The sequence below is a fragment of the Rhinolophus sinicus genome, linkage group LG11, assembly GCF_036562045.2.
Source record: "Rhinolophus sinicus isolate RSC01 linkage group LG11, ASM3656204v1, whole genome shotgun sequence".
NCBI classification, from domain to species: domain Eukaryota; kingdom Metazoa; phylum Chordata; class Mammalia; order Chiroptera; family Rhinolophidae; genus Rhinolophus; species Rhinolophus sinicus.
In genome coordinates this window covers 43,864,714-43,885,386 of record NC_133760.1, presented here as the reverse complement: position 1 = coordinate 43,885,386, position 20,673 = coordinate 43,864,714, and positions in this window count along the sequence as shown.

The following is a 20,673-nucleotide window of genomic DNA, read 5'->3' as shown; positions in this document are numbered from 1 at the left end:
TCCACTCCTATCTGATTATGCAGCAACTCTCAGAAGACAAAACGTATGTCAAGTTAGTGATGAATAGGGATCAAAAACCAGTCCCAATTTCCTCTGTTATGTCTATCCAAGAAAGACTGGATTGCTTCAGGCATTCGGTGATATGTCCCATGCTCTGTGGGTCAGAACAATTTGTGGATGAAATTCTAGCCAGCAAACAGTTGTGAGCCTCTGTGAGGTGCCAGGCTGTGTGCTAGAAACAATGGAATATATAAGGATGAAGAAAGCTGTGGGCTTTGTTAATGAAACTGAAATTCCATAGGAGCGACAAGCACGGACACAGCTCCATGTGACACACAGCCAAGTGCAATCAATGTTATATTAACATGAGGTCACGAAAAACAGATTCACTTTGATGGAGTCACTGGGAAGGCTTCCTGAAAGAGGTGGTATTTGGTCTAGGTAGGCTTTCAACAGACGGTGATGGAGACAAAGGCGGCTCTGTGAGCGGGGAACAACGTGAACAGAAAGGGGTAATACGTAACTGGAAAACAAACGAGTTGGTTGCAGTGAAAGCTGAAGGGCAGAAGGTGGAGAAATATCCTGCAGAGATACTAGAGGACATGAATTCCAGGAGGAGAATGTGGCTGAAGGACAGCAGGATCACAGACCAGCTTTTATAGGCCGTGCATGAGCCACACTGGGGGAGGCTGAAGAAAGGAGAAATTTTAAAAGCCTGTGCAGGGAGCCAGCCTACCCTGGAGTTGGGGTCCAGGCCTGCTGTCTCAGAACTCAGACTTGTTTTGCACACAATGGGTGTCTATACGACAGCCATTTTTTTCTCTTTTCTTTGCTAATACAACCCTAATTTTGCTTGGTCAGCTGTTTGTCCAACTTTAAGAGATGAATTATTAACTGTCTAAGACAGCAGTTTTCAAAATGTGGTCCACAGACTCTAAAGGGTCCCTGAGAACCCTTGAGGGAGTCTGCAAAAAATGAATTATTTTCATAAGACTACTAAGACATTATTTACCAGTTTCACTGTGGACCAAAAGCAATGGTGGGTGAATGAATAAGGCAGGGGCACCAGCAGCCATATACTGCTCACCCCTCAAATAAAAGTTTCATTTACAAGTATCCTTAGTAGAGCAAAAACTACAATGAACTACCAGTTCTAGTAAATCTTGACCCTTGAAGGCACATCTCTGATGAAGACAGAGGAGTACATGAACCATTTCTGGGCAAATTGTAGGACTCCGTCCAAGGAAAGGTAACCTGTGCGACGGCGTGTGTGTTATAAGCTGAAGTAGGTGCTTTTCACCATGGACATCATTTTTATGTAAAACAACAACTGAAATATCTTGGTTATTCAGACTTAGGTTGTGGTAGACAATATGAATTTTACATTTCGAGGAAAACAACTGATGGTATTTGCTGCCAATGATCAAATATGAGCTTTAACGTGAAAATTAAAAGTTTGGAAACCTTGTATCTGCCACTGATAGGTTCACAACTTCCCAACACGTAAGGACCTTGGTGATAAGATCATTACTAATATTGAGGAATATGATTTTTTATATTGTATATTGAAATGTAACAAGAAGATCTGCATGACTCAATAAGCCAATACTTTCTGAATGACCAGTGTATGATATTACAAAGTCACATGTGGGCAAAAGATCCCTTTTCAAATTACACAAGAGGCCAATAGATTTTGAAGAAACAGAGTACAAAACATGAACGCGTTTTCAGATTTCATATTGCAATGAACCTTAAAAAACTACCACTTGGTGAGTTTGGGTAGTGTCAATAAAAAAATACCCACAATTATCTACAAAGGCTTTTAAAATATTCTAACTTTTCTAACTACATATCTGTGTGAGGCTGGATTTTCTTCACATACTTTGACCAAAACAACATGTCACAGCAGATTGAATAGAAGCAGATCATGAGGGTCCAGGTGTTAAGCCAGATATTTACGAGATTTACAAAAACATAAAACAATACTACTCTGCTGGCTGTTTTGTTTTGAAAACCAGTTATTTTTCAGTAAAAGTATCTTAATATGCATCTTGTTTCTTGTTATTTTAAATCAATTAATGAGTATTTTAAAAATTTCATCAGTTTTAATTTCTCATGTGGCAAATGTCAATAGATATAACCCATATAAACAAACCTCTCTGGGGTCCTCAATAGTTTTTAAAAGTGAAGACAGATCCTGAGACCCAAGAGTTGGAGAACCACTCTGTTAAGCCAGTTACATATATATAAATACATATATAAATAAAGCGACCCTATTTTCCTATGCCACCTACTCACTTTCCCAGCTTCTCTGGAAGTTGAGGATGTTGACATGACCTAATGCTAACTTACGTGTTGAAAAAGGGAGTCCGCTGGGGTCATCTAGGAAGACATTTCCTTCCTGAAAATGATAGAACAGTACAGAGAAAAGGCCCTTTGCTACTTCCTCTTTCGCTTCCTGCGTTGGGTGTTTCTGTGTGAAGACATGATGCGTCCGACTGCGGCAGCCATCTTTCAGTAGACTGATTACTCACTAAAGTTGGCAGACAGAAAGCACAGAAAGAGACTGTGTCCTTTGGAACATCATTGAGTCTGCTCCGAGATTTTTTATAAGGCAAACAAGAAGTACTTTCAAGAGTTTAAGCCACTTTTTTCCAGGTGTAGAAAAATATTTCTAACCTTTCGTCCTTGGGATAGTGTGATAATTGAAATAATGCAAGTAACAGACTTAAAACAGCCCTCGACTCATGGTAAGCACTCAAAAAGTGTCTAAGGTAATGGATGTAAAGTGTTGAGCCACGTTCTTACTTGCACGAAAACTATTTATGAGAAATATTTCTCAATAGTTCTCACATAGGAGGCTGCCTCTAGCATACTTGTGTTCATATTCTCTTGTTATTCTTTCCCTGGTTGAAATAGGTTGGATAATTAGATAGTTTAACTGTTATTATTGTAGTAAGGAGGGAAAAAAAATCAATGTTTCTTGATGGCAAAATAGAACTTCTAAGGAATTCACATTAAATTTTATTTTCAGTTGTCATATTGTGAAAGGCAAGAAGTTTTCCAAAACATGCAATTATCTATAATTTTAGTGAACATGCAACTGTTTTCTATCTGTGACATTGCTATTTTGAGGTATCAGTAGGCACGAAGCTTACACGCATAGCTGGATACTAACCAAAGGAGAATCTAGAATACAAACATTCAGAAACCTGAAATAATTGTAAGAGTATTTTCAGACACTCAAATATAATAGAGGGGAAAGAAAAACACAGATGGCAGGTACCCAGACTGATATTCGTTCAAGTGACAAAAAACAAACAAAAAGGATGCTGACTGATCCCAGACTCTACTCAGGAGCAACATGCCTGCCCCAAAGAGCTGTGACTGAATCTGAAGGCGACACTGAGGAAGTCAGTACAGAGGTGGAGAACAGATTTGGAAGTCTTATTTTTCACTAGTCAAACTATGCCTAAAACATTATACTCTGGGAATCTTTTCTTACAAAGAAATTTTATTAACTCAAGGATACTTAAGTCCACGATATTTGCGCTTTTCTAGGTCACAGATTCCTATGGTAAGTTGTTGACCCTTTGCCCTAGGTGAGTTTTCACCGAGGCCAGTGTGGTAAGGGTACAGTATGTCTTACTGCGCCTTAGCCTGACATGGGTTTGAAAGCTGGCTCTGCCATTTGCTGGCAGCATGACAGTGAGCCTCTTTAATCAATATACAATTTTGTATTCAATGTTAGGAGGTTCCTTTACACTCCCCTTCCACCCCAAGCCCACCCAAAGAGCCTTGACTCAAACTACGTGTCGTCCATTTACCCTGGTAGGGTGACCAACTGTCCTGGTGGGCCCAAAGTTGGGGTGCAGGTCTTTCAGTGCTAAAACTGGAAAAGTGCCAGGAAAACGGGAAAGAACTGGTCACCATCCTACCACATAGAAGACAAGAAAGAATGGCCAGAGGCCACCCGTATAAGAATGTCTTTGCATTGTTTTGATTTTCAGTTGTTACTCCTGTAGGAATGATAAAGAAGAGGAATAGGGGCGGGGAGAACTGGAATCCATTCTGCAGGCACTTTGACAGAGGTCCCCACGAAAGAAAGAGTGAATATGGGTGGTCATTCAGAACAGTCATGGGACTGGGGTATGGGGCCCAACAGTCAGGAAGCGAAAGGAGGGTACAGAGTATCTCCCTGGCCTGCTGCTCACAACGGGTTGGGGAGCTCAGCAATAACAAGGCCTTAGGGGGGTTGCCACCAGAGGCATCACAGCAGGAGCAAAGGCTCTGGAGTTGGACTCGGGTTTGAATTTCAATTCCGCCATCTACAAGGCCTGAGCATTTAACCTAATTGATTTGGCCTTCAGTTATCCCATCTTTACAATGGAAATAACAGTACAGGGTTTCCGTGAGCACTCAGTGGATTCATGCTTTTAGAAGTGCTTGGCACACTGCTCTGGAATTGTTAGCTATTAGATGTACTATCATTATGATTTCCTATGGAAGATACTTATAGGGACTGATGACGCTCAGCCTGGAAAAGTGATGGGTAGGGCTGACGGGTCATTGAGAGTTGTCTTTAAATATGTGCAAGGCTACCACACAGAAGCGGGAATCACCTTTCACACAGTAATGATTACAATAAAAACACTCAATACCCACACAAGGCTCTCCAGTTCCTAATGTGCTTTCCTATGTACTAGTTCTAGTGACAAAACCAGAAGCAATGGATAAAAGCTATAAGAGGGGAAGTTTTTATAATAGATAATAAAGGAAAATGACTATCTCGAGACCCAGAGACTTTCCCACTCTGGAGTGCTGAAGCAGAACCTGGAATTTCAGAGAATGGTGAGACTAGACCACAAAAGCAATTTATATGATTTGGCAGGCAGTTTACAGTGACAGTCGAAAGCATAGGCAGTGTGCTTGGTCCAAATCCTGGCCCCATCACTGAATAGCTGTATAATCCTGGGCAAAATACTTAATCTCTCTGAGCCTCAATTATCAATTCATTAACTTGAAACCAATTCTTGCACCAACCTCAGAGTAAAATAGAGAGCCATCAGTGAGATAATGCACCTCAAGCAGTTAATCGGGTGCCTAGAGCACGCTGTGCACTCAATAAATATTAGCTAAAAGGGACCGGTGAAAATTTGGAATAATTTAAGTGTGAATATTTCATTATTTTCTAATCATTGAAAACTGCTGAAGTATTAGCAAATATATTAGTAAATATCAGTTGACCAAATATTTAACTGTGATCATTCTCGATTTAAAAAAAAAAAAAAAATGGAGTTGTAGACTAAATGACCTAAATCCACAAAGTATTGTCTGTGGTACGCTCTGTCACTGCTTCTCCAAAGATAGTCACCTATGATGTATAGTAACACGCAGTACTTAATGGATCAAGAGATTTGACATGGGCTTTTTAGTAATAAATCCATGGTCCAAGAAGGAGGAATTTTCCTATAACCTTTTCTCCCCAAAGAGCCATTAATAAAAAATAACTGAGGATATATTTCTACTAAACCAAGATTCCTGGGATATAAACCTTTATTTGAGTCACACAGAGTCCTTTACCCCGACCGAAAAAGTCTGGAATGATTGATGAATCCTGCCGGAAGACTGTCACACATTTTGCCTCGTGCCAGTATGTACATTTCATTTGTAGTAAACCTCAATGTGAGTATCTTTCAAGCTCTACCTGGAATTGGGCAAGCGTAAAGCAGGCCTTTCAGCTTATTTAACAGCCCTACAATTTGAGTCCCCATCCTGCATCAACCCACGAGGTCACTTAGTGGGAATGGGGAGAGACCTTCCCCTCTCATTACATCTGATCCACCCATCCCAACCCAAGCCCGAGGAGACCTATAAACTTGGGCTCCAGAGAAGAAAGTCTAGAAAGTGATGTCAACAGAAATTTCCCGATTGTTGGTTAATTTGGAAGCAGAGCACTATGTGAAGAAGAGGCTATTCAAAGCAAAAGTTGAACTCATCTGAGCCAAAATTATAGCTAGTAATTATTTTGCAGCTTGAGTTGAATATAATTGGGCAAGTGAAGCTTAATGTATCAAACAGTGGCTAGCATTTCCAACAGTAACAGCACCTCATTCTGCATCTGAGAGGAACTTCTGAGTTTATGTCAAATGACTCATCCAGATGAAAGAATTAAAAGAAAAAGATAAAAATAAAACAAGGATGCTAGAGGCAGTGTGAATTTGGAGCTCTTAGAGATCAACCAATCTAGAGCAATAGCTCTCTGGTATTTTAAACAATTTATCTTTAAAAAACAAAACCAAAAAAAGAAAAACAACTTTTTTTTCTTTAGAGGGACATACACATACACACACACTTAAAGTTTATTCAAAGTATTTATAAAACCGAAAACACGCCTGTATCAGTTACTGACAAGTCCATCAGATATCTAAGTAGAAATAGAAATGAAACTTCCCTGCTTCCTTTTTCTAGTTCATCTTGCCACATGTTTTAAGAAGGAGCGAAAGTACAGCTATCCCTACTGTTTAAATTGCCAACTTGTTTAGGATACTGTGACAAGTACAGGTGTTGTTAACTGAGTTCACCTTGAATAATTCACTTGCTGCCTGATTTGGGGGTGGGGGAGCAGGTGGATTTACATTTCCTCTAGCCAGTCCCCTGAAATGCAGTCCCAGCCACAAAAGACGATATGAATAATCTATGTCTCCAGAAGCAAGAGACAACTGCCAGAGGTGGTCTCTCTTTTCCCTGGATCTGAATGTACAATTTTCCCTTAGGCCAAAAGAAATTGCTCCCTAGCCAGACAGGACACCCTGGAGAATCCCATCGGAAATTATTTTTGCTCTTTCAAAAATCTACACATTACCAAGGGAAAGGCTTCCTTCACAAGGCCTAGACCTGGAATGGTTAGGAAGAGGGCGTGTAGCTCTATTTTGCCACTTCTAAACAATATCACTCAATTAAGCAACTCAAGAGCTTGCCCAGGGTTAAAATTATCCTCCTTATGTGCCTAAACTGTTCTCTTCACACCTATTACTTTACCAAGCGAAACTCATCTTTTCTTCTTTCCATGGAAAACAATCCTTAAAAGCAATAAAAAGCCCACCCTCCGTGCATTCAAGAGAGGTAGAGGCCATTGGGGAAGAGGGAAGCAGCTGTGAAAGTCAGAAATGTCATTGGGAGAAACCTCTCATTCGTTCTGCCCAGCTCAGTAATCGAGACAGTGAAAGGGGCCAGGCACGTTTTGCCCCGTGATACAACGTGAAATGAATTCGTACATTTATATAAATGATCTGACTAATTGGCATTTCTAAGCCCTCTCTAGGTAGTAGCTTTCTTGTTAACAAGCTGCGGCGTTTGACACTGATGATATAGGAACCTCAGAAGAGAAACTGCAAGTCCATTTCTAAATTCTTTATTTAGTAATAGAACCCGAAAAATTTCTTCTACTACCTGTACCTCTGGACTGGCATACAGAGAAGCTAACAATAAAAGTTTCTGAGAACTGCCCAAGCTGAAAATAAGAACCAAAACATTCTCAAGGAAGAAAAAAGTAGATTTTTAAAGGATGTACATCATTGCAGAAGTAACTGATTTGACGGCCAGTGTGGGAAATACACAAGATGAGCCCAGAGCATCTTGTAATGGCAGAAATAAAATACAAAAAAAAAAAAAAAAAAAAGCAAAACAAAACAAACCCCCACTGATGGAGACATAGCAAAGGGACACAGAGGCCAACTGAAAGAGTCCCCGATGGCCAACACTGGGACAATATGAGCAGCAATAGAAGTAAAATAGTATTGGCTTCTAACTTAAGGTATAAATTAAATATCCTTGAGTCCATTCTGATATAACTGGTTGAGCAAAAATAATAATAATAATCATGAGGGAGCAGAGACAGATTCCTTGTTCAGAAGAATCGCAAATCATGAAATGACTCTGCTCTCAGGAGGGGAGCACAGCTCCCCACTCCTGAAGTGCGGTCTGTGCAGTGACTTTCTTGCAAAGAGGACATTAAAGAAAGAAGGGAAAGGGGGAGCTTTACAGCTGGACACCTGACAAACCTACCTCAGCCAGGTGATCGGTCAGTATCAACAGTGACAGGTCATGTTGATAATGCGTACCCTTGATACTGTGTGGTGAAAATGGCAGTCCCCTCTGTGGTCTTCCTCCCCCAAACCTATAACTCTGGTCTAACCATGAGAATAATAGCAGGCAAATTCTAATAGTGGGGCATTCTACAAAATGTCTGACCAGTATTCTTCAAAACCATCCAGGTTGTCTGAAACAAGAAAAGCCCAAGAAAGAGTTACAGCTGCGAGGAACCTAAAGAGACATGGAAAGTGAACGTAATGTGGCATCCAAGAGCAAATGCTGGAACCGAGAACAGACATTAGGTAAAACTAAGGCACTCTGACCAACATAAGGACTTAAATTATTAACAATGTATTGATTGTAATTGTAATAATGTGTCGATTGTGTTAATTGTAACAAACGTATCCTGTTAATGAAAGATATTAATAATGGGAAACTGGGAACTCTGTATTATCTTCTCAATTTTCCTGTAAATCTGAAACTGTTCTTTAAAAGTAGTTTTTTAAAAGGGATGCATAGATAGCTGTGTGAATAAGATTTAGGACTTAGGAGAGCAACCACAAAATACAGAGTGGAACCAATCTAATATTTCGTCTTTTTAGTGCCTGAACTGCATCCATGAAAGTCAATCCAGTTGCCATCCAATCAACTTAAAAAGTCGCTCTAGTTAATAATGGCCCATCCGAGGTCCACCTCCATCTCAGTCCTTGGGCCATGAAGGCAATTAAAAGGTGAGGCAATGTGCCAAGAATGGTTTCCCTCTTTACAGACAGCACCTGGATGGACACACATCTCATACCGCAAAACTTCTTCTACTAGCAAATCTGTTTATTATTCAGCCCCTCAACAGGCACATTCCTTCAACAAACATTTATTGACAACTTCCTGTTACAGGAACTGTTCGAGGCACTAAAGATACAGCTGAGAACACAGGCACTCTCTCATGGATCTCACATTCTGGGGGCAGGTGGTGGGGGTGGGAAAGTAAACAGCAAGCAAGTCCATTAATGTCCAGTCACTCTCACCCATCAATGACCACCAAACCTTTGAAGATGTACCTTCTAGCAACTTCCACGCTTTCTTGATTGCATGCTCCTCTGCATCCCTAGGCATATTCTGTGACTCCATCTCTTGGATTTAATGTATGAGATCTTTGGCTCTTTCTCTAAGCAACTAGAGGAGGGAAAGTTTCTTCTCACAACAAACTCCAGCAAGAATCCAGAATTCCACTTCTTTGTCTTTCTAGATGAAGAAAGTGAAGCTTGGTGGAGTTAGATGACAAATTAGCTAGGAAATGGACTCTAATACCAAATGTCTCCAATTGAGGGTTCCTTCTGTCATCCCCACGGCACCCACTATAATGTTGTAAAACCTACAGATTTTTGAAAAAGCCTTCTCAGTCTGATATTTTATATAAATATCCAGATAGGTATTCTCGCTCTAAAGACCTCCAGGGAAACATGTCAGCTACCTAGGCGTTCAAGTATTGCTCAGTTGACACCCCAGAGAAATCTGACTCCTTTCTGCCTGTTACCAAAGCAGCGAGGAGTTAGAGAGTGAAACAAGGACAAAAAGAAGAAGATTTACAGCCTGTGAAAGAAGTATGTGGAATTCTTCCCTTTAAAATCTTGTGACATCATATCCATAGAAGACGCCATTTTCCCTCTGATCGCCTGTAATCCAATTATCCCCGCATGTTTTACAGAAGCAGGCCAATGTGGCACCTAACGAGAAGAAATGCTGTGACACTCTTTGAAGAATATTACCCTGAGAAGCTTTAATCAATTACAGCAATGATGGCTGGTAGAGTTGGCAGGGCCCTGTCACCTCTGACCTGCTGGCCCCTGTGAATACTCGATGCTATTTTACCTGATAGTCTAATTTGGGCTTGTCAGTAATTAAAATGCATGAAACTCCATCCACGATTAACCCCAGGTCTCTCCTTCTGGATCCTTAATCTCTTGCAAAAGGCTCTCCATCTCAACAAAATGTCAATGACTGTTTTGGATACTTGGATGTGTATAGATTCAGCAACAGAAAGAAGAGGTTGTAATACTTCAGAATCCCCTTTGCGAGATGGAGTTGGAGCTGCAGAAAAAGCTAGTCAGCTATAACTATTTCATGAGCACCCACAAAACTGTCAATACCTCCTTGTCAACAAATGGACACTGTGAAAGAAATGAGTAATTAATTTAGGCCATATCTGAATTATCCATGTTATAGGTATGAAGGTAATATTTGTGACGATTGTGAAGTGAAATGGAAGATGCGAATTATATGTAAGGTAATCAACCATGTTAAAAATATAAAAAACTGGAAGGAAATATATACCACACAACAGGGATTACCTCAGGGTGTTAAGATTTTTCTACCTTTCAGACTATTTTCTAGTTATCAAGTTTTCCCCAATGAGAAAAAAACAAAACCTTGAAAAGCATTTTTAAAAGACTAAAAAAGATAATAAAATCTTAAGAGATGATCCCAGCCTTCTGTGTGTGTGTGTTTCCCCCTCAATACACCAGAAGATCAGGTCCCATTGCCGCCTCCCCTCCTTCACTCTGTTGGTTAAGAGGAGAACCTGTCATAGGTCTAGGTCTTATTTTCGGGGAAACACAGTACTCGCAGTTATAACAGCCAGTGTTGGAGAGCGAGATTCAGGAGTCAGAACACCATGCCTTCTGAGCGCAGCTATGGAACGTGAACTTGGGGAAGTACCTGACTTCCTTGAGACTCAATTGTGTAGCGGAAATGACAGTGGTGCCCACCTGGGACAGTTGTCGGCAGGTTTAGCTGAGATCATGTGAGAAATGTGTGATGGTGCAAATTGCTGTGTGTTCACTAAAACCTTGTCCATCTTCCTGGACGCAAAGCCAGTCTACACTTCCCAGCCGCTCCTGCAGTTAGGTCAGGTCAATGACTGAGTTCTAGGAGCTAATGGAATCTGAGTGACAGTTATGTGAGCCAGGTCCACAAAAGCCCCCTAGACGCGAATCTCCATGATCTTTCTCTGCCTGCCAGCTAGTCGTAAGGTTTCTGAGGCTGTGGGGGTTGGGGGACCCACAAGGTGGAAGAAACCCGTGTCTGTCTGCTGCAGGGAGCATAGCCAAACGTTTTACCCTGCTACTGCTCACTGCACTTTTCGGAGTGAAAAAGAAGCTTTTATGATGTTAAGCCTCTGAAATGTGGGAGTTTATGTAGCGCCTACAGCAGCTAGTATGACACTAACGACGCCGTATGCATAACAATACACTTGGCGTGTACTAAGTGTCAATAAATGCTCGATAATACTGTTATTATTGATAATTGGTGAATCCTGTCTTAGTTTTCTCCGCCTGACAGGTGACTGGAGATCAGCTGGGGGACGAAATGGGAGCTGAGCTGATGGACGTGGGTCACAAAGTGTTTCTCCCTAAGTCATGAGAGTTGATGGGTGAATCAGCATCAGCTCATTTCAGACAGACATTCAAGAGCAATCTTGTGAGCCCCACGCAGCACCTCCAAAACGAGCCACCTTGGCTCCCCCAGAGCAGGGCCTTTCTCACTCGGAAGTAGAACCTGCGATGCTCTCCCTCGAGCTCAAGCCCAGATCTATGCTTAGATCCGAGTAAAAAGCATGATTTAAGGGGAAGGCCCTTTGGGTCCCCACATTTCTTCCTTGTGAAATGCTAGGGGATCCTATTTCCAAGGGGAACTCCAAAAGCAATGGTTAACCCAATAGGAGTTCAGGCTGGTAGCGTGACCGTGAGGACTCTTGAGCCCACAGGGAGGACGTGGTGGCCAGATTCTCCTTTGTCCTCTGCTGTAGTCCTCCGCTTTCCCTGAGATTCCAGATGCTTACAACATTGAGCTTTGGAAAGACTGCAGGGACTCCACATACTTCGCACAGATCCTTTCTGCACACAAGCCATGCTGGGCTGAATAAGGCCTCTCAAAGGTGCCCACGTCCTAACCCCTGGAACCTGTGAATATGTCATGTTCCATGGTCAAAGGACTTTGCAGGTGTGATTAAGTTAAAGATCTTGAGATGAGCAGATGATCCTGGATTATTCAGACAGGCCTAACGCAATTACAGGAATTCTTGTAAGAGGGAGGGGGGAGCAGCCCAGTGCATAGCGGGAGATGTGACAACAGAAGAACAAGGCTAGAGAGCTTTGCAGAAACAGCCATGAGCCAAGGCACGAAGGTGGCCCTAGGAGCTGAAAGAGGCAAGGAGACAGACTGTCCTCCCAGAACCTCTTGCAGGAATCAGTCCTGCCAACACCTTGACTTTAGCTGAGGGAGACTCATTGTGGACTTCCAACTGCAGAACTGGAAGGTAATAAACTTGTTTTAAGTGTGTGGTAACTTGTTACAGCAGCCATAGGAAACGAATACACCAACCAGTTAAATAAGCATGTAAGTGGGCCTTAGTTTTCCTTCTCCACTCTAACAATCTCCCTGTCTTGAATGGATTGTTTAATCCACTCACATTTAATGTAATTATTTGCATAGTCTGCCCTTTTACTCTTTGCTTCTGTATGTCTCACGTCCCTTTCATCCCATTTCTCTTCTATCCTTTTCTTCTGCATTGAGTGAATATTTGCTAGTGTAATATTTAATTCCTTCAGTGACTTTTTTTCACTATTTTTGAGATATATTCTAAGTCATTTCTATAGAGTTCTTTAATTATACTATATTAATATTTAATTAAATTAGATTATATTAATAAATAATGTATTACTATTCTTTAATATCATGCATATATTAACATATTAATACTAACTTATTTCTATTTATACTAGCTTAATTCCAGTGAGATAAAGAAATACAGAAACTATATGGGTCGAGCTCTATTTCCTCTTCCCTTTTTTATGCTATTTTTAAAATGTTTTACATCTATAAATGTTACAAACTAAACAATATACTGTTATAACTATTAGTTTATATAATTTTGTTTAAAAGAAGCTGAGAGAAGAAGGAGAGCAAGTTTGTCCTGTTAAATGTATTTACAATTTCTGATTCTTTTCACTTATTCCTATAGATTCAAGTTACCATCTGGTGTCATTTCCTTACCTCAGTACAGTTTTGTCCCCACCCACCTCTTCTGTACTGTTATGAGGAATTATATTACATATGTATATGTTATAGGCCAACATGTCATTATACATAAGTTTTATACAATTGCTTTTTAAATCAGTTAAGAAAGGTGGGAAAATATGCATTTATATTGTATTTTGTAATTACCTTTACTAGCGCTCTTTGTTTTTTTCTCATGGATTGGAATTACTGCCTGGGGTCACTTGCTTCCATTTTGAAGAAGTATTTTTTATAAGGTGATTCTACCAGCAATGAATTCTATAGTTTTGCTTTACTCTTATAGAGGAAGATAGGAAATTGTCTTTATTTATCACAGTCTAATAAATAACAGCTGTGAATGTCTTTTACCTTAATTTTCACATTTTTGAAAGATAGTTTTGCTGGATTTAAAATCCTTCACTGATAGCTTTTGTTTTGTTTTTCCTTCCTTCCACTACTTTGAGTATGTCATCCACTGACTTCTGGCCTTCGTTCTTCCTAATGAGGAGTCAGCTTTTATCTTATTGGATCCCCTTGTACATAATGAGTCATTTTTCTCTTGCTGCTTTCGAGATTATCTCTTGATCTTTAATTTCAGCATTTATACTATGATGTGTCTCTGTGTGGATCTCTTGGATGTGGGGTTTTTCATCGAACTGGAGAAATTTTCAGCTATTATTTCTTCACGTATTTTTTCTGCCCCTCTTTCTCCTCTCCTCTGGTACTGCTGTGTATATGTTGGTATGCCTAATGGTACCTCACATTTGATGCTCTGTTCATTTTCCTTCATTTTTCCCTTTCTATATTCTTCAGATAGCATAATTTCTATTGATCTGTCTTCGAGTGCACTGATTCTTTCTTGTACTAGTTCAAACCTACCATTAAGTCCATTGATAATTTTTTCATTTTAGTGATTGTACTTTTCAACTACAGATTGGTTGTTTTATATAGTTCTTATCTCTTTATCAATATTCCCTATTTTATGATACATTGTCATCATACTTTACTTCTTTAACCATGGTTTCCTTTAGTTTTTTGAATATATTTAGAATGACTACTTTGAAGTATTTCTGTTAACCCTTACACATGGTTCCTTTCACAGGCAGTTTCTGTTGTCTACTTTTTTTCCAAGTTAAAGCTTCCTATTTCCCTTTGTCTTTGCATGTCTCAGCATTTTGTCTTGTGGGAAGATGGGACATATACTGTAGCAACTCAGGGTACTAGTGCCCCATCTCTGGGGATTCTTGTTGTTCTTTGTTCATTTTGTTAATGAATGGCTGGACTATTTTAGTGAATTCTATTCCTTACCACTGTACTTATGGTGTGTAGCTTTTGAATGTTTTAATAGATCTTCTTGAATAAATGTTTATTTACTATATGCCCTTAGGAAGTTTTTCAGATATTTTAAATGGTTTTCTTAAAATAATTTCCAAAAATTATGTTTGTTTTGCTGCAGAGTAGGTTCATGAAATTAATCATGTTGCCATTGCAAAAATGGAACTCCACTATTTCATTTTTATAAGCTAGTAAAGCATAAGCAAGCAAGGTCAGTCTGGAAAACTAAAAAATAGACCAATCTTAAGTAAAACTCCCCATAAAATGTTAATAAAATGAATTTGGCAGTTTGTTTTTAAAAATAATAACCAATCTTACTTAGACATCGTAAATTATGCTAGGAATTCAAGAATGGTCCAACATCCTATCGATTCATCTTAAAAGCAAGTTGCAGCATAATACAGATTGCATGGTACTATTCATACATTTAAAAAGTACTGTTTCTATGTTTTTATGAAGGTGGTATGTATGTAGTAAATGTAAAGTATAAAACTGGACCACACATATAAAATTTCATGATAAGGTTTGTATCTGGAAGGGATGGAAAGAAAATGAAATAGTAGCAGTGAACATAGTCAATTTTGATTTGATCTGATGGATATTTGTGACAGTATGAAGAATATTTTTCTCTTTTTATATTTCAAAATAGAGAGATGATAGATACATAGATAGATAGAGCTTTTAAAGAGGTAAGGAAGGTTATGTTAAACAAGGCTGTTATGGTGGGCCCTAATTTTACTGAATACACAAAGACACACTAGGGATGCTGCACCCAGAGGAAACGCCATGTGATGATACAGTGAGAATGCAGACGTTTGCAAGCCAAGAAAAAGGCCTCAGGGGAAACCGCACCTACTGATACTTTGATCTCGGACTTCTAGCCTCCAGAACTGTGAGAAAATAATTTTCTATTATTGAAGACACCCATTCGGTGATACTTTCTTCTGGCATTCCTAGCACACTAAGCAGGTGGAAGATAGATAGATAGATAGATAGATACACAGATAGATACATAGATAGATACACACATACATAGATACATACATACATACATACATACATACATAGATACATACATACATAGATACATAGACAGATACATAGATGATAAACGGACAGGTAAATGGATAGAAAAACCAACCCAAAATGAATGTAAGTAACACAACATGCTATTGTATTTTTAGGATCTAGTTATAGTATTCACATATGGGCATACACGTATATGCTGGAAAATCCAGGAAGGTTTATTCTTCCTTTCATATTTTATAAACTTTTAAGACAAACTAGAGTATAAACCCTTGTTCTGTCTTCTTACTAGCCATATGACTTTGAGCAAGATTTCTTCTTTTTGCACCTCACTTCCCATGTATGTAAAATAGGGATAAAAAAACCCTATCTCCCCAAAATTGTATGATAATTAAAGGATTTAATACGTATAAAGTGCTTCATTCAACTTCCCGATTTATAATAATTGTGCAGCAAACCCAAACCTGGCCTTTAGCCTCTTTCCCTGCACATCTGCAGAAAACACTACTGAGAAATACTCCTGTGTGAACAGTTAGAGCCAAAATGTCAGATTTACACCACAGTGCCTGGTGCCAGCGAAATATCACCACTGGTATTTCAAACGCTCCCCTCGACCATGTTCTCCTTCAACCACTGGCCTCCCCAGTGGGAGGTAGGTTTGGAGCCACCCAGTCTTGAGTTAAAGTCCCAGCTCTGCCATTTGTCAACAATATGACCTTGAGCCAATCTTTTAACTTCTCTGTGCCTCAGTCTCCCGCTGTGTAACATGAGGTTAATAATCCCTACCTTTATGAGTCACTGTGAGAAACAGAGATCACACTTACCAGCACCTGGCGTATAGGAGATATTCAATATACTAGAATCACTACCATTGTTTTCATGATTGTTGTTCTGATTAATCATTACAAGAGCATTTTCCTCACACATAGTTTTAAAAATCAATATTGATGTATATATTCTATTCAGTATTATATCATCCCCGTTAAAAGAACATTTATAAAATGTGGCCACAACATTGGTTACCATCATTTAGACACAGGCTGTTTTCAAATGGACGTGCAGCATGAATCTCTCCTTAGTGGCCAGTTCCTACTCCCAGCTAGGGCCCACTCTAGAGTAGGGAAGAAGTTAATGTCCTAGGGCCAGTGGACCCTAATGAACACAAAGCTTTTAGCAGGAGATCCAGAGGTGGAACGTTACCCAAGTCAGAGTTATTGAACTACAAGACATTTATTTCAGACTGTTTCACAAAACAGCAACAAGCCTGGGCTCTAAGCCTGTCTCAGCTTTGCTCCAATTGCCTTCTGAATTATTGACAAACCTAATTAACCCAACAATTGCTTAGTGATAATTACCATCTTTTCTTAGACCACAGATCTGATCCCCAAGCCTAGATTTGTTAAGAAACCTAAAGCGATAGCAACAGCAACAGTCAAAACCTCCTGTATCTGTAGTAAACATCCTGTCAATTAAACTCCTTTATCCCTCAGAAGGGACACATGTCAATTTAAAACAAGAATTAACCTTTTAATTCCAATTTTCCTTTTAAAACTTAAAGTTAAAAATAAACCAGAAAAACTGATAAGGAACCATTGCTTTTAGGTCATGAGAAGCTTCAAAACACCCCCAGAAATGCACAGATAAATCTTTTGATGAAATAAGATGTTTTTTAGCAAACACAATGTTTATCCCAAAGTGCTTTCAGTGCTGTCAGCACAAGCTTGGCATGTGTATAATGCAGTTTACATCAAGCTCAAGCCCCAAATCTGGGCAGTTTTCAGAGAAGGCACCCAGAAACCGTATTGTCTGCATTATTCACAATGCTGGAAGCAAGATCAATAGCTGCAGTTCACCAGCGAGGTTGCAAAGCACAGCGAGGAGTCACTTTGACACAGTGAATTTAGCGAGAATGATGTGCTTCTCTGCAGAACCCACAGGGCGGTATTCTCAGGTTAACAAAGACGATAATGAAGTAGCCGCCTTCGGGCCAGAGAATACCACCTGGGAACCATTCTTACTGGGAGGGAGCTCTGTGCAAACAGAATTCAGTAGGAGAAAAACCACAGTGGAGGTACTGCACACCCCAGGGGGCCGTGGAGGAAAAGTGTTCACAACAGAGCATCAGGCGTCAGGCGCGGTGCATCCACACCCCACCCCCACTCCTATCCCCCAGCCCATCTGGAGCCCACCAGGTCTTACGTCAACTGAACTCCTGGGGGTCTGGTTCTGCCAACAGGAAGGCATGGCCTGTAGGGTTCTTCTTGGAAAACAGAACCAGATAAGGACCATGATGGATTTATCAGATGTAACCAGGTGGGATGTGTACCTGTGAACCATCGGGTATGTGTACATGTGATCTGGAAAACTTAAAGCTAGTCCCTGAGAAGAACATCATTGTAAGTAGATGATTCGTTAAATCCCTCGGAGAGGTCATGGCACAAATTTAATTGCTCTTGGAAGTGATTCTTTAAGAAAGAAGACACAAAGATGTCAGTGAGAATAACCTCACCGTTATTAAGGGTCGAATATCTAATGGTTAACTAACACCTAATTTAAGCACAGACATAATACTACTATCAGTAGTAACAGAAAGAAACCACTGTTTCTTGATTGTCTATTAAGCACCAAATGTCATACCTAGTGTTTTATTTCATTGCTCCTCCAGTAGACCATGACGGATGGATAACGCCCATTTTGCTGATGAGAAGTTAAGCCTTAGGAGCAAGACCAGCCACATCAGCATGGCCTGGGAACCTGTCAGAAATACACATTCTCAGGCCCAACCTCAGAGGTACTAAATCAGACACTCTGGGGCTGAGACCCAGAAACCTGTTCTAACGAGCCCGACAGGTGATTCTGATGGCTGCTAACGTCTGAGAACCACACCCTGGAACACTGGTTCTCAGCCTTGGCTGCACATTGCAATCACCTGGACAGTTTTTAAAACTACTGATGCTTAGGTCCCATCTCTAGATACTTTGATTTAATTAACACGGAGTGCAAACTGGGTATAGAATTTTTAAATACATCCAGATAACTGTAATGTGCTGTCACGGCCCGCAAGGCCAGGAGGGCTTGGCCTGAGGGGGAAGGGCGAGGAGATTGAGAAAAGATGCTGAGACAGGAAAGCTGGGATCGGGAGGTCCACTGTCCATGGATGGCGGAGCAGTGGCGCAGTCTTTACTTCACAGTTTATATACAGTCTTAGAACAGTTGTCCATACAAACAAGTATTAGCAGAACAAGCAGGTATCAGTAGAACATTCTGTTTTGTGTATTGGCAAGTTTGTATGTCTGTGGCTACATTAGTGTTGTCTTGTTCTTCCTGGGAAGATGTTGAGGCGAGGCTTCCCATGGGAATGACCTCGCAGGCTGCAAGGCCCTTGTCAGCTTACAGCTCGCTCCCTACATCTCTCCCTTCTCTTTTTTGCTTTAAGCTGCGGCCTATGAGTCTCATATATAGAACCAGAAAAATAGAATTAAACTAAATTACCCAAGTCTGACAAAAGTGATTATGATGTAATAGTAATTGTTATATGTACCTCTCCAGGGGACAAAACCTTATGTTGAAACTTACTGAAAAGAATAGATGGAGAACTGATGTTATTACATCAAGAATTACTCACATTGTTGAATATAGCCACAGAGGCAGAAGCTCTCTTAGGCCAGGGAGAAGGTGCGGATTTATGTCCACCTCTATCAACCCCAGGAGTATTTCGATGACCCCTATGCGACTGTGCCTGTCTTAGGTCGTTCCTTCCTTGAGGAATCTTACCCGTCATTGACTAGCCAGCCATCTCTTTGGGGTCGAGTTCTCCAGACGGCCCCCATGCGGCTGTGCCTGTCTTAGGTTGTTCCTCCCTTGAGGAATCTTACCCGTCATTGACTAACCAACCATCTTTTTGGGGTCAAGTTCTCCAGACGGCCCCTATGTGGCTGTGTCTGGCTTAGGTTGTTCCTCCCTTGAGGAATCTTACCTGTCATTGACTAACCAGCCATCTTTTGGGGCCAAACAGGGAGGCACATGGTGTAAGCACAAAGGTGAGGTAAAGTCCCCGAAAGGATCTGTCTCACAGACATTTTTTTTCTTATTAAGAGGGCTTGGCAAGAGACTCTCTGTAAGGTTTTATACCCGGTGGCTATATTTGTGTTATCTTGTTCTTTCTGGGGGAAGATGCTGAGGTGAGGCCTCTTATGAATGACCTTGCAAACTCCAAGGCCCCTGTCAGCCTACAACCCACTCTTCACAATGTGCAGCCAAGAATGAGAACCACTGCCCTGGAAACTAATTTTCCCAAGGTTCCCCTTGGGAGATAATAAAAACAATGAAGCCAAGATTCAAACTCAGGTCTGAGAAGATGTGTACTCTGTCCACACATACTTGCTGCTCATAGCCTAGACCAGGAGCCACAGCACCTGGGGACTTGGGAGGAATGTAGCATCTCCACCGACACCTCGGAACTATGGCACTGGCATGTCCAAGATCAGTAGGTGACCAGCATATGCAATGCAGTTTGAGAGGTGGGCTACTACTCACTGCCAATTATACCAGGTAGCCATCAGTGCCAATTGGTTTAACAGTCCTTACCAATATGGCAGGTATTATTTTAAGAAATTGACTAAGATATCTTTTCTCATCCAATCCCTTCTTCCCACATCCGTGTATCCATTACTCTTCTGAGTCCATCCATCAACAGAAACAGCTGGTTATTGGGTGGAAGAGGAGGCTTACACAGTTCAGGGAGGAAAAAGTGAACAGAATTTTTGAACATGTGTTTTTGATATATGGTACAGGAAGAGAGAAAGAGGGAGAAGAAAGGAGGGAGAGAGGGAAGGAGGCAGGAAAGGACCACAACCAAACAAAAAATAGTGAAAGCCATCACTTTTCAGCTACATGAACCAGAAGATAAAAGGTCTTTGAATTCCAGAACCAAGATTCCAGGTACAAAACCCACGCTATAAACGGTGGACGGGGAAAGAACGTGCAATGAGAAACCAGCCATTCCCTACTCCAAAGAAGAGTTTGTCAAGCAGAAGAATGAGAAATAAATACAATGCAATACTAGGCAGCAGTGGGAATGAGTGATGGAGCTACAGGCAGGCCAGCCACCTGCACGCATTTCACAACTATAATGGAGAGGGGAGAAAAAAGGAAACTGTAGAA